Below are 13,604 nucleotides of genomic sequence, written 5' to 3'. Positions count from 1 at the left end.
AATATCACTTTGCCAATTCCTCAAGAACTGTCTTAGCAAAAGGCTTCTTGAGGGGAAAGCTGTAACTCTGTGAGATGATTTCACAGAACACAAAGAAGTTTCTCAGAAAGCTTCTTTCTCTTTGTTATCGGAGGATATTTCCTTTGGCCCTATAGTCTTCAAAGGGATCCGAAATATCTGTTCTCAGATTCCACAGAAATAAGGCTAGCAAAGAGATCCACGAAATACAGATGTAACTCTGTGAGATGAATTAACAGAACACTAAGCAGTTTCTCAGGAAGCTTCTTTGCAGATTTCATCTGAGGATATTTCCTTTTAACCATAGCCCTCTATGGGCTTCCAAATATCACTTTGACAATTCCACAAGAACTGTCCGAGCGAAAGGATTCTTGATGGTAAAGTTGTAACTCTGTGAGATGATTTCACAGAACATAAAGAAGTTTCTCAGAAAGCTTCTTTCTCTTTGTTATCGGAGGATATTTCCTTTGGCCCTATAGTCTTCAAACTGATCCGAAATATCTGTTCTCAGAGTCCACCGAAATAAGGCTAGCAAAGAGATCCACGAAATACAGATGTAAATCTGTGAGATGAATTAACAGAACACTAAGCAGTTTCTCAGGAAGCTTCTTTCCAGATTTCATCTGAGGATATTTCCTTTTTCACCATAGCCCTCTATGTGCTTCCAAATATCACTTTGCCAATTCCACAAGAACTGTCTTAGCAAAAGGCTTCTTGACGGGAAAGCTGTAACTCTGTGAGAAGATTTCACAGAACACAAAGAAGTTTCTCAGAAATCTTCTTTCTCTTTGTTATCCAAGAATATTTCATTTGGCCCTATTGTCTTCAAAGGGATCCGAAATATCTGTTCTCAGATTCCACAGAAATAAGGCTAGTAAAGACATCCACGAAATAGAGATGTAACTCTGTGAGATGAATTAACAGAACACTGAGCAGTTTCTCAGGAAGCTTCTTTCCAGATTTCATCTGAGGATATTTCCTTTTACACCATAGCCGTCTATGGGCTTCCAAATATGACTTTGCCAATTCCACAAGAACTGTCTTAGCGAAAGGCTTCGTGAGGGGAAAGCAGTAACTCTGTGAGATGATTTCACAGAACACAAAGAAGTTTCTCAGAAAGCTTCTTTCTCTTTGTTATCGGAGGATATGTCCTTTGGCCCTGTAGTCTTCAAAGGGATCCGAAATATCTGTTCTCAGATTCCACAGAAATGAGGCTAGCAAAGAGATCCACGAAATACAGATGTAACTCTGTGAGATGAATTAATAGAACACTAAGCAGTTTCTCAGGAAGCTTCTTTTCAGATTTTATCTGAGGATATTTCATTTTTCACCATAGCCCTCTATGGGCTTCCAAATATCTCTTTGCCAATTCCAAAGAACTGTCTTAGCGAAAGGCTTCTTGAGGGGAAAGCTGTAACTCTGTGAGATGATTTCACAGAACACAAAGAAGTTTTTCAGGAAGCTTCTTTCTCTTTGTTATCGGAGGATATTTCCTTTGGCCCTGTAGTCTTCAAAGGGATCCGAAATATCTGTTCTCAGATTCCACAGAAATAAGGCTAGCAAAGAGATCCACGAAATACCAATGTAACACTGTGAGATGAATTAACAGAACACTAAGCAGTTTCTCAGGAAGCTTCTTTCCAGATTTCATCTGAGGATATTTCCTTTCTCACCATAGCCGTCTATGGGCTTCCAAATATCACTTTGCCAATTCCACAAGAACTGTCTTAGCGAAAAGCTTTTTAGGGTAAAGCTGTAACTCTGTGAGATGATTTCACAGAACACAAAGAAGTTTCTCAGAAAGCTTCTTTCTCTTTGTTATCGGAGGATATTTCCTTTGGCCCTATGGTCTTCAAAGGCATCCGAAATATCTGTTCCCAGATTCCACAGAAATAAGGCTAGCAAAGAGATCCACGAAATACAGATGTAACTCTGTGAGATGAATTAACAGAACACTAAGCAGTTTCTAAGGAAGCTTCTTTCCAGATTTCATCTGAGGATATTTCCTTTTACACCACAGCTGTCTATGGGCTTCCAAATATCACTTTGCCAATTCCACAAGAACTGTCTTAGCGAAAGGCTTCTTGAGGGGAAAGCTGTAACTCTGTGAGATGATTTCACCGAACACAAAGAAGTTTCTCAGAAAGCTTCTTTCTGTTTGTTATCGGAAGATATTTCCTTAGGCCCCATAGTCTTCAAAGGGATCCGAAATATCTGTTCTCAGATTCCACAGAAATAAGGCTTGCAAAGAGATCCACGAAATACAGATGTAACTCTGTGAGATGAATTAACAGAACACTAAGCAGTTTCTCAGGAAGCTTCTTTCCAGATTTCATCTGAGGATATTTCCTTTTTCACCAAAGCCCTCTATGGGCTTCCAAATATCACTTTTCCAATTCCACAAGAACTGTCTTAGCGAAAGGCTTCTTGAGGGGAAAGCTGTAACTCTGTGAGATGATTTCACAGAACACAAAGAAGTTTCTCAGGAGGCTTCTTTCTCTTTGTTATCGGAGGATATTTCCTTTGGCCCTATAGTCTTCAAAGGGATCCGAAATATCTGTTCTCAGATTCCACAGAAATGAAGCTAGGAAAGAGATCCACGAAATACAGATGTAGCTCTGTGAGATGAATTAATAGAACACTAAGCAGTTTCTCAGGAAGCTTCTTTTCAGATTTCATCTGAGGATATTTCATTTTTCACAATAGCCCTCTATGGGCTTCCAAATATCACTTTGCCAATTCCACAAGAACTGTCATAGCGAAAGGCTTCTTGAGGGGAAAGCTGTAACTCTGTGAGATGATTTCACAGAACACAAAGAAGTTTCTCAGAAAGCTTCTTTCTCTTTGTTTTCGGAGGATATTTCCTTTGGCCCTGTAGTCTTCAAAGGGATCCGAAATATCTGTTCTCAGATTCCACAGAAATAAGGCTAGCAAAGAGATCCACGAAATACCAATGTAACACTGTGAGATGAATTAACAGAACACTAAGCAGTTTCTCAGGAAGCTTCTTTCCAGATTTCATCTGAGGATATTTCCTTTTACACCATAGCCGTCTATGGACTTCCAAATATCACTTTGCCAATTCCACAAGAACTGTCTTAGCGAAAGGCTTCTTTAGGGGAAAGCTGTAATTTTGTGAGATGATTTCACAGAACACAAAGAAGTTTCTCAGAAAGCTTCTTTCTCTTTGTTATCGGAGGATATTTCCTTTGGCCCTATGGTCTTCAAAGTCATCCGAAATATCTGTTCTCAGATTCCACAGAAATAAGGCTAGCAAAGAGATCCACGAAATACAGATGTAACTCTGTGAGATGAATTAACAGAACACTAAGCAGTTTTTCAGGAAGCTTCTTTGCAGGTTTCATCTGAGGATATTTCCTTTTACACCATAGCCGTCTATGGGCTTCCAAATATCACTTTGCCAATTCCACAAGAACTGTCTTAGCAAAAGGCTTCTTGAGGGGAAAGCTGTAACTCTGTGAGATGATTTCACAGAACACAAAGAAGTTTCTCAGAAAGCTTCTTTCTCTTTGTTATCGGAGGATATTTCCATTGGCCCAATGGCCTTCAAAGGGATCCGAAATATCTGTTCTCAGATTCCACAGAAATAAGGCTAGCAAAGAGATCCACGAAATACAGATGTAACTCTGTGAGATGAATTAACATAACACTAAGCAGTTTCTCAGGAAGCTTCTTTCCAGATTTCATCTGAGGATATTTCCTTTGTCACCATAGCCCTCTATGTGCTTCCAAATATCACTTTGCCAATTCCACAAGAACTGTCTTAGCGAAAGGCTTCTTGACGGGAAAGCTGTAACTCTGTGAGAAGATTTCACAGAACACAAAGAAGTTTCTCAGAAAGCTTCTTTCTCTTTGTTATCCGAGAATATTTCATTTGGCCCTATTGTCTTCAAAGGGATCCGAAATATCTGTTCTCAGATTCCACAGAAATAAGGCTAGCAAAGAGATCCACGAAATACAGATGTAACTCTGTGAGATGAATTAACAGAACACTGAGCAGTTTCTCAGGAAGCTTCTTTCCAGATTTCATCTGAGGATATTTCCTTTCTCACCATAGCCCTCTATGGGCTTCCAAATATCACTTTGCCAATTCCACAAGAACTGTCTTAGCGAAAGGCTTCTTGAGGGGAAAGCAGTAACTCTGTGAGATGATTTCACAGAACACAAAGAAGTTTCTCAGAAAGCTTCTTTCTCTTTGTTATCGGAGGATATTTCCTTTGGCCCTGTAGTCTTCAAAGGGATCCGAAATATCTGTTCTCAGATTCCACAGAAATAAGGCTAGCAAAGAGATCCACGAAATACCAATGTAACACTGTGAGATGAATTAACAGAACAGTAAGCAGTTTCTCAGGAAGCTTCTTTCCAGATTTCATCTGAGGATATTTCCTTTTACACCATAGCCGTCTATGGGCTTCCAAATATCACTTTGCCAATTCCACAAGAACTGTCTTAGCGAAAAGCTTCTTGAGGGGAAAGCTGTTTCTCTGTGAGATGGTTTCACAGAACCCAAAGACGTTTCTTAGAAAGCTTCTTTCTCTTTGTTATCGGAGGATATTTCCTTTGGCCCAATGGTCTTAAAAGGGATCCGAAATATCTGTTCTCAGATTCCACAGAAATAAGGCTAGCAAAGAGACCCACGAAATACAGAAGTAACTCTGTGAGATGAATTAAGAGAACACTAAGCAGTTTCTCAGAAAACTTCTTTCCAGAATTCATCTGAGGATATTTCCTTTCTCACCATAGCCCTCTATGGTCTTCCAAATATCACTTTGCCAATTCCACAAGAATTGTCTTTGTGAAAGACTTCTTGAGGGGAAAGCTGTAACTCTGTGAGATGATTTCACAGAACACAAAGAAGTTTCTCAGGAAGCTTCTTTCTCTTTGTTATCGGAGGATATTTCCTTTGTCCCTATAGTCTTCAACGGGATCCGAAATATCTGTTCTCAGATTCCACAGAAATAAGGGTAGCAAAGAGATTCACGAAATACATATGTAACTCTGTGAGATGAATAAGCAGAACACTAAGCAGTTTCTCACTAAGCTTCTTTCCAGATTTCATCTGAGGATATTAACTTTTTCACCATAGCCCTCTATGGGCTTCCAAATATCACTTTGCCAATTCCTCAAGAACTGTCTTAGCAAAAGGCTTCTTGAGGGGAAAGCTGTAACTCTGTGAGATGATTTCACAGAACACAAAGAAGTTTCTCAGAAAGCTTCTTTCTCTTTGTTATCGGAGGATATTTCCTTTGGCCCTATAGTCTTCAAAGGGATCCGAAATATCTGTTCTCAGATTCCACAGAAATAAGGCTAGCAAAGCGATCCACGAAATACAGATGTAACTCTGTGAGATGAATTAACAGAACACTAAGCAGTTTCTCAGGAAGCTTCTTTGCAGATTTCATCTGAGGATATTTCCTTTTAACCATAGCCCTCTATGGGCTTCCAAATATCACTTTGCCAATTCCACAAGAACTGTCCGAGCGAAAGGATTCTTGATGGTAAAGTTGTAACTCTGTGAGATGATTTCACAGAACATAAAGAAGTTTCTCAGAAAGCTTCTTTCTCTTTGTTATCGGAGGATATTTCCTTTGGCCCTATAGTCTTCAAACTGATCCGAAATATCTGTTCTCAGAGTCCACCGAAATAAGGCTAGCAAAGAGATCCACGAAATACAGATGTAAATCTGTGAGATGAATTAACAGAACACTAAGCAGTTTCTCAGGAAGCTTCTTTCCAGATTTCATCTGAGGATATTTCCTTTTTCACCATAGCCCTCTATGTGCTTCCAAATATCACTTTGCCAATTCCACAAGAACTGTCTTAGCGAAAGGCTTCTTGACGGGAAAGCTGTAACTCTGTGAGAAGATTTCACAGAACACAAAGAAGTTTCTCAGAAATCTTCTTTCTCTTTGTTATCCAAGAATATTTCATTTGGCCCTATTGTCTTCAAAGGGATCCGAAATATCTGTTCTCAGATTCCACAGAAATAAGGCTAGTAAAGACATCCACGAAATACAGATGTAACTCTGTGAGATGAATTAACAGAACACTGAGCAGTTTCTCAGGAAGCTTCTTTCCAGATTTCATCTGAGGATATTTCCTTTTACACCATAGCCGTCTATGGGCTTCCAAATATGACTTTGCCAATTCCACAAGAACTGTCTTAGCGAAAGGCTTCGTGAGGGGAAAGCAGTAACTCTGTGAGATGATTTCACAGAACACAAAGAAGTTTCTCAGAAAGCTTCTTTCTCTTTGTTATCGGAGGATATTTCCTTTGGCCCTGTAGTCTTCAAAGGGATCCGAAATATCTGTTCTCAGATTCCACAGAAATGAGGCTAGCAAAGAGATCCACGAAATACAGATGTAACTCTGTGAGATGAATTAATAGAACACTAAGCAGTTTCTCAGGAAGCTTCTTTTCAGATTTTATCTGAGGATATTTCATTTTTCACCATAGCCCTCTATGGGCTTCCAAATATCACTTTGCCAATTCCACAAGAACTGTCTTAGCGAAAGGCTTCTTGAGGGGAAAGCTGTAACTCTGTGAGATGATTTCACAGAACACAAAGAAGTTTCTCAGGAAGCTTCTTTCTCTTTGTTATCGGAGGATATTTCCTTTGGCCCTGTAGTCTTCAAAGGGATCCGAAATATCTGTTCTCAGATTCCACAGAAATAAGGCTAGCAAAGAGATCCACGAAATACCAATGTAACACTGTGAGATGAATTAACAGAACAGTAAGCAGTTTCTCAGGAAGCTTCTTTCCAGATTTCATCTGAGGATATTTCCTTTTACACCATAGCCGTCTATGGGCTTCCAAATATCACTTTGCCAATTCCACAAGAACTGTCTTAGCGAAAAGCTTCTTGAGGGGAAAGCTGTTTCTCTGTGAGATGGTTTCACAGAACCCAAAGAAGTTTCTTAGAAAGCTTCTTTCTCTTTGTTGTCGGAGGATATTTCCTTTGGCCCAATGGTCTTAAAAGGGATCCGAAATATCTGTTCTCAGATTCCACAGAAATAAGGCTAGCAAAGAGACCCACGAAATACAGAAGTAACTCTGTGAGATGAATTAAGAGAACACTAAGCAGTTTCTCAGAAAACTTCTTTCCAGAATTCATCTGAGGATATTTCCTTTCTCACCATAGGCCTCTATGGTCTTCCAAATATCACTTTGCCAATTCCACAAGAATTGTCTTTGCGAAAGACTTCTTGAGGGGAAAGCTGTAACTCTGTGAGATGATTTCACAGAACACCAAGAAGTTTCTCAGGAAGCTTCTTTCTCTTTGTTATCGGAGGATATTTCCTTTGTCCCTATAGTCTTCAACGGGATCCGAAATATCTGTTCTCAGATTCCACAGAAATAAGGGTAGCAAAGAGATTCACGAAATACATATGTAACTCTGTGAGATGAATAAGCAGAACACTAAGCAGTTTCTCACTAAGCTTCTTTCCAGATTTCATCTGAGGATATTAACTTTTTCACCATAGCCCTCTATGGGCTTCCAAATATCACTTTGCCAATTCCTCAAGAACTGTCTTAGCAAAAGGCTTCTTGAGGGGAAAGCTGTAACTCTGTGAGATGATTTCACAGAACACAAAGAAGTTTCTCAGAAAGCTTCTTTCTCTTTGTTATCGGAGGATATTTCCTTTGGCCCTATAGTCTTCAAAGGGATCCGAAATATCTGTTCTCAGATTCCACAGAAATAAGGCTAGCAAAGCGATCCACGAAATACAGATGTAACTCTGTGAGATGAATTAACAGAACACTAAGCAGTTTCTCAGGAAGCTTCTTTGCAGATTTCATCTGAGGATATTTCCTTTTAACCATAGCCCTCTATGGGCTTCCAAATATCACTTTGCCAATTCCACAAGAACTGTCCGAGAGAAAGGATTCTTGATGGTAAAGTTGTAACTCTGTGAGATGATTTCACAGAACATAAAGAAGTTTCTCAGAAAGCTTCTTTCTCTTTGTTATCGGAGGATATTTCCTTTGGCCCTATAGTCTTCAAACTGATCCGAAATATCTGTTCTCAGAGTCCACCGAAATAAGGCTAGCAAAGAGATCCACGAAATACAGATGTAAATCTGTGAGATGAATTAACAGAACACTAAGCAGTTTCTCAGGAAGCTTCTTTCCAGATTTCATCTGAGGATATTTCCTTTTTCACCATAGCCCTCTATGTGCTTCCAAATATCACTTTGCCAATTCCACAAGAACTGTCTTAGCGAAAGGCTTCTTGACGGGAAAGCTGTAACTCTGTGAGAAGACTTCACAGAACACAAAGAAGTTTCTCAGAAATCTTCTTTCTCTTTGTTATCCAAGAATATTTCCTTTGGCCCTGTAGTCTTCAAAGGGATCCGAAATATCTGTTCTCAGATTCCACAGAAATAAGGCTAGCAAAGAGATCCACGAAACACCAATGTAACACTGTGAGATGAATTAACAGAACAGTAAGCAGTTTCTCAGGAAGCTTCTTTCCAGATTTCATCTGAGGATATTTCCTTTTACACCATAGCCGTCTATGGGCTTCCAAATATCACTTTGCCAATTCCACAAGAACTGTCTTAGCGAAAAGCTTCTTGAGGGGAAAGCTGTTTCTCTGTGAGATGGTTTCACAGAACCCAAAGAAGTTTCTTAGAAAGCTTCTTTCTCTTTGTTATCGGAGGATATTTCCTTTGGCCCAATGGTCTTAAAAGGGATCCGAAATATCTGTTCTCAGATTCCACAGAAATAAGGCTAGCAAAGAGACCCACGAAATACAGAAGTAACTCTGTGAGATGAATTAAGAGAACACTAAGCAGTTTCTCAGAAAACTTCTTTCCAGAATTCATCTGAGGATATTTCCTTTCTCACCATAGCCCTCTATGGTCTTCCAAATATCACTTTGCCAATTCCACAAGAATTGTCTTTGTGAAAGACTTCTTGAGGGGAAAGCTGTAACTCTGTGAGATGATTTCACAGAACACAAAGAAGTTTCTCAGGAAGCTTCTTTCTCTTTGTTATCGGAGGATATTTCCTTTGTCCCTATAGTCTTCAACGGGATCCGAAATATCTGTTCTCAGATTCCACAGAAATAAGGGTAGCAAAGAGATTCACGAAATACATATGTAACTCTGTGAGATGAATAAGCAGAACACTAAGCAGTTTCTCACTAAGCTTCTTTCCAGATTTCATCTGAGGATATTAACTTTTTCACCATAGCCCTCTATGGGCTTCCAAATATCACTTTGCCAATTCCTCAAGAACTGTCTTAGCAAAAGGCTTCTTGAGGGGAAAGCTGTAACTCTGTGAGATGATTTCACAGAACACAAAGAAGTTTCTCAGAAAGCTTCTTTCTCTTTGTTATCGGAGGATATTTCCTTTGGCCCTATAGTCTTCAAAGGGATCCGAAATATCTGTTCTCAGATTCCACAGAAATAAGGCTAGCAAAGCGATCCACGAAATACAGATGTAACTCTGTGAGATGAATTAACAGAACACTAAGCAGTTTCTCAGGAAGCTTCTTTGCAGATTTCATCTGAGGATATTTCCTTTTAACCATAGCCCTCTATGGGCTTCCAAATATCACTTTGCCAATTCCACAAGAACTGTCCGAGCGAAAGGATTCTTGATGGTAAAGTTGTAACTCTGTGAGATGATTTCACAGAACATAAAGAAGTTTCTCAGAAAGCTTCTTTCTCTTTGTTATCGGAGGATATTTCCTTTGGCCCTATAGTCTTCAAACTGATCCGAAATATCTGTTCTCAGAGTCCACCGAAATAAGGCTAGCAAAGAGATCCACGAAATACAGATGTAAATCTGTGAGATGAATTAACAGAACACTAAGCAGTTTCTCAGGAAGCTTCTTTCCAGATTTCATCTGAGGATATTTCCTTTTTCACCATAGCCCTCTATGTGCTTCCAAATATCACTTTGCCAATTCCACAAGAACTGTCTTAGCAAAAGGCTTCTTGACGGGAAAGCTGTAACTCTGTGAGAAGATTTCACAGAACACAAAGAAGTTTCTCAGAAATCTTCTTTCTCTTTGTTATCCAAGAATATTTCATTTGGCCCTATTGTCTTCAAAGGGATCCGAAATATCTGTTCTCAGATTCCACAGAAATAAGGCTAGTAAAGACATCCACGAAATACAGATGTAACTCTGTGAGATGAATTAACAGAACACTGAGCAGTTTCTCAGGAAGCTTCTTTCCAGATTTCATCTGAGGATATTTCCTTTTACACCATAGCCGTCTATGGGCTTCCAAATATGACTTTGCCAATTCCACAAGAACTGTCTTAGCGAAAGGCTTCGTGAGGGGAAAGCAGTAACTCTGTGAGATGATTTCACAGAACACAAAGAAGTTTCTCAGAAAGCTTCTTTCTCTTTGTTATCGGAGGATATTTCCTTTGGCCCTGTAGTCTTCAAAGGGATCCGAAATATCTGTTCTCAGATTCCACAGAAATGAGGCTAGCAAAGAGATCCACGAAATACAGATGTAACTCTGTGAGATGAATTAATAGAACACTAAGCAGTTTCTCAGGAAGCTTCTTTTCAGATTTTATCTGAGGATATTTCATTTTTCACCATAGCCCTCTATGGGCTTCCAAATATCACTTTGCCAATTCCACAAGAACTGTCTTAGCGAAAGGCTTCTTGAGGGGAAAGCTGTAACTCTGTGAGATGATTTCACAGAACACAAAGAAGTTTCTCAGGAAGCTTCTTTCTCTTTGTTATCGGAGGATATTTCCTTTGGCCCTGTAGTCTTCAAAGGGATCCGAAATATCTGTTCTCAGATTCCACAGAAATAAGGCTAGCAAAGAGATCCACGAAATACCAATGTAACACTGTGAGATGAATTAACAGAACAGTAAGCAGTTTCTCAGGAAGCTTCTTTCCAGATTTCATCTGAGGATATTTCCTTTTACACCATAGCCGTCTATGGGCTTCCAAATATCACTTTGCCAATTCCACAAGAACTGTCTTAGCGAAAAGCTTCTTGAGGGGAAAGCTGTTTCTCTGTGAGATGGTTTCACAGAACCCAAAGAAGTTTCTTAGAAAGCTTCTTTCTCTTTGTTGTCGGAGGATATTTCCTTTGGCCCAATGGTCTTAAAAGGGATCCGAAATATCTGTTCTCAGATTCCACAGAAATAAGGCTAGCAAAGAGACCCACGAAATACAGAAGTAACTCTGTGAGATGAATTAAGAGAACACTAAGCAGTTTCTCAGAAAACTTCTTTCCAGAATTCATCTGAGGATATTTCCTTTCTCACCATAGGCCTCTATGGTCTTCCAAATATCACTTTGCCAATTCCACAAGAATTGTCTTTGCGAAAGACTTCTTGAGGGGAAAGCTGTAACTCTGTGAGATGATTTCACAGAACACAAAGAAGTTTCTCAGGAAGCTTCTTTCTCTTTGTTATCGGAGGATATTTCCTTTGTCCCTATAGTCTTCAACGGGATCCGAAATATCTGTTCTCAGATTCCACAGAAATAAGGGTAGCAAAGAGATTCACGAAATACATATGTAACTCTGTGAGATGAATAAGCAGAACACTAAGCAGTTTCTCACTAAGCTTCTTTCCAGATTTCATCTGAGGATATTAACTTTTTCACCATAGCCCTCTATGGGCTTCCAAATATCACTTTGCCAATTCCTCAAGAACTGTCTTAGCAAAAGGCTTCTTGAGGGGAAAGCTGTAACTCTGTGAGATGATTTCACAGAACACAAAGAAGTTTCTCAGAAAGCTTCTTTCTCTTTGTTATCGGAGGATATTTCCTTTGGCCCTATAGTCTTCAAAGGGATCCGAAATATCTGTTCTCAGATTCCACAGAAATAAGGCTAGCAAAGCGATCCACGAAATACAGATGTAACTCTGTGAGATGAATTAACAGAACACTAAGCAGTTTCTCAGGAAGCTTCTTTGCAGATTTCATCTGAGGATATTTCCTTTTAACCATAGCCCTCTATGGGCTTCCAAATATCACTTTGCCAATTCCACAAGAACTGTCCGAGCGAAAGGATTCTTGATGGTAAAGTTGTAACTCTGTGAGATGATTTCACAGAACATAAAGAAGTTTCTCAGAAAGCTTCTTTCTCTTTGTTATCGGAGGATATTTCCTTTGGCCCTATAGTCTTCAAACTGATCCGAAATATCTGTTCTCAGAGTCCACCGAAATAAGGCTAGCAAAGAGATCCACGAAATACAGATGTAAATCTGTGAGATGAATTAACAGAACACTAAGCAGTTTCTCAGGAAGCTTCTTTCCAGATTTCATCTGAGGATATTTCCTTTTTCACCATAGCCCTCTATGTGCTTCCAAATATCACTTTGCCAATTCCACAAGAACTGTCTTAGCGAAAGGCTTCTTGACGGGAAAGCTGTAACTCTGTGAGAAGATTTCACAGAACACAAAGAAGTTTCTCAGAAATCTTCTTTCTCTTTGTTATCCAAGAATATTTCATTTGGCCCTATTGTCTTCAAAGGGATCCGAAATATCTGTTCTCAGATTCCACAGAAATAAGGCTAGTAAAGACATCCACGAAATACAGATGTAACTCTGTGAGATGAATTAACAGAACACTGAGCAGTTTCTCAGGAAGCTTCTTTTCAGATTTTATCTGAGGATATTTCATTTTTCACCATAGCCCTCTATGGGCTTCCAAATATCACTTTGCCAATTCCACAAGAACTGTCTTAGCGAAAGGCTTCTTGAGGGGAAAGCTGTAACTCTGTGAGATGATTTCACAGAACACAAAGAAGTTTTTCAGGAAGCTTCTTTCTCTTTGTTATCGGAGGATATTTCCTTTGGCCCTGTAGTCTTCAAAGGGATCCGAAATATCTGTTCTCAGATTCCACAGAAATAAGGCTAGCAAAGAGATCCACGAAATACCAATGTAACACTGTGAGATGAATTAACAGAACACTAAGCAGTTTCTCAGGAAGCTTCTTTCCAGATTTCATCTGAGGATATTTCCTTTCTCACCATAGCCGTCTATGGGCTTCCAAATATCACTTTGCCAATTCCACAAGAACTGTCTTAGCGAAAAGCTTTTTAGGGTAAAGCTGTAACTCTGTGAGATGATTTCACAGAACACAAAGAAGTTTCTCAGAAAGCTTCTTTCTCTTTGTTATCGGAGGATATTTCCTTTGGCCCTATGGTCTTCAAAGGCATCCGAAATATCTGTTCTCAGATTCCACAGAAATAAGGCTAGCAAAGAGATCCACGAAATACAGATGTAACTCTGTGAGATGAATTAACAGAACACTAAGCAGTTTCTCAGGAAGCTTCTTTCCAGATTTCATCTGAGGATATTTCCTTTTACACCATAGCCCTCTATGGGCTTCCAAATATCACTTTGCCAATTCCACAAGAACTGTCTTAGCGAAAGGCTTCTTGAGGGGAAAGCTGTAACTCTGTGAGATGATTTCACCGAACACAAAGAAGTTTCTCAGAAAGCTTCTTTCTGTTTGTTATCGGAAGATATTTCCTTAGGCCCCATAGTCTTCAAAGGGATCCGAAATATCTGTTCTCAGATTCCACAGAAATAAGGCTTGCAAAGAGATCCACGAAATACAGATGTA

This window comes from Macaca nemestrina, chromosome 14 (assembly GCF_043159975.1).
Source record: "Macaca nemestrina isolate mMacNem1 chromosome 14, mMacNem.hap1, whole genome shotgun sequence".
Lineage (NCBI taxonomy): Eukaryota > Metazoa > Chordata > Mammalia > Primates > Cercopithecidae > Macaca > Macaca nemestrina.
Note: the sequence above shows the minus strand (reverse complement) of the source record.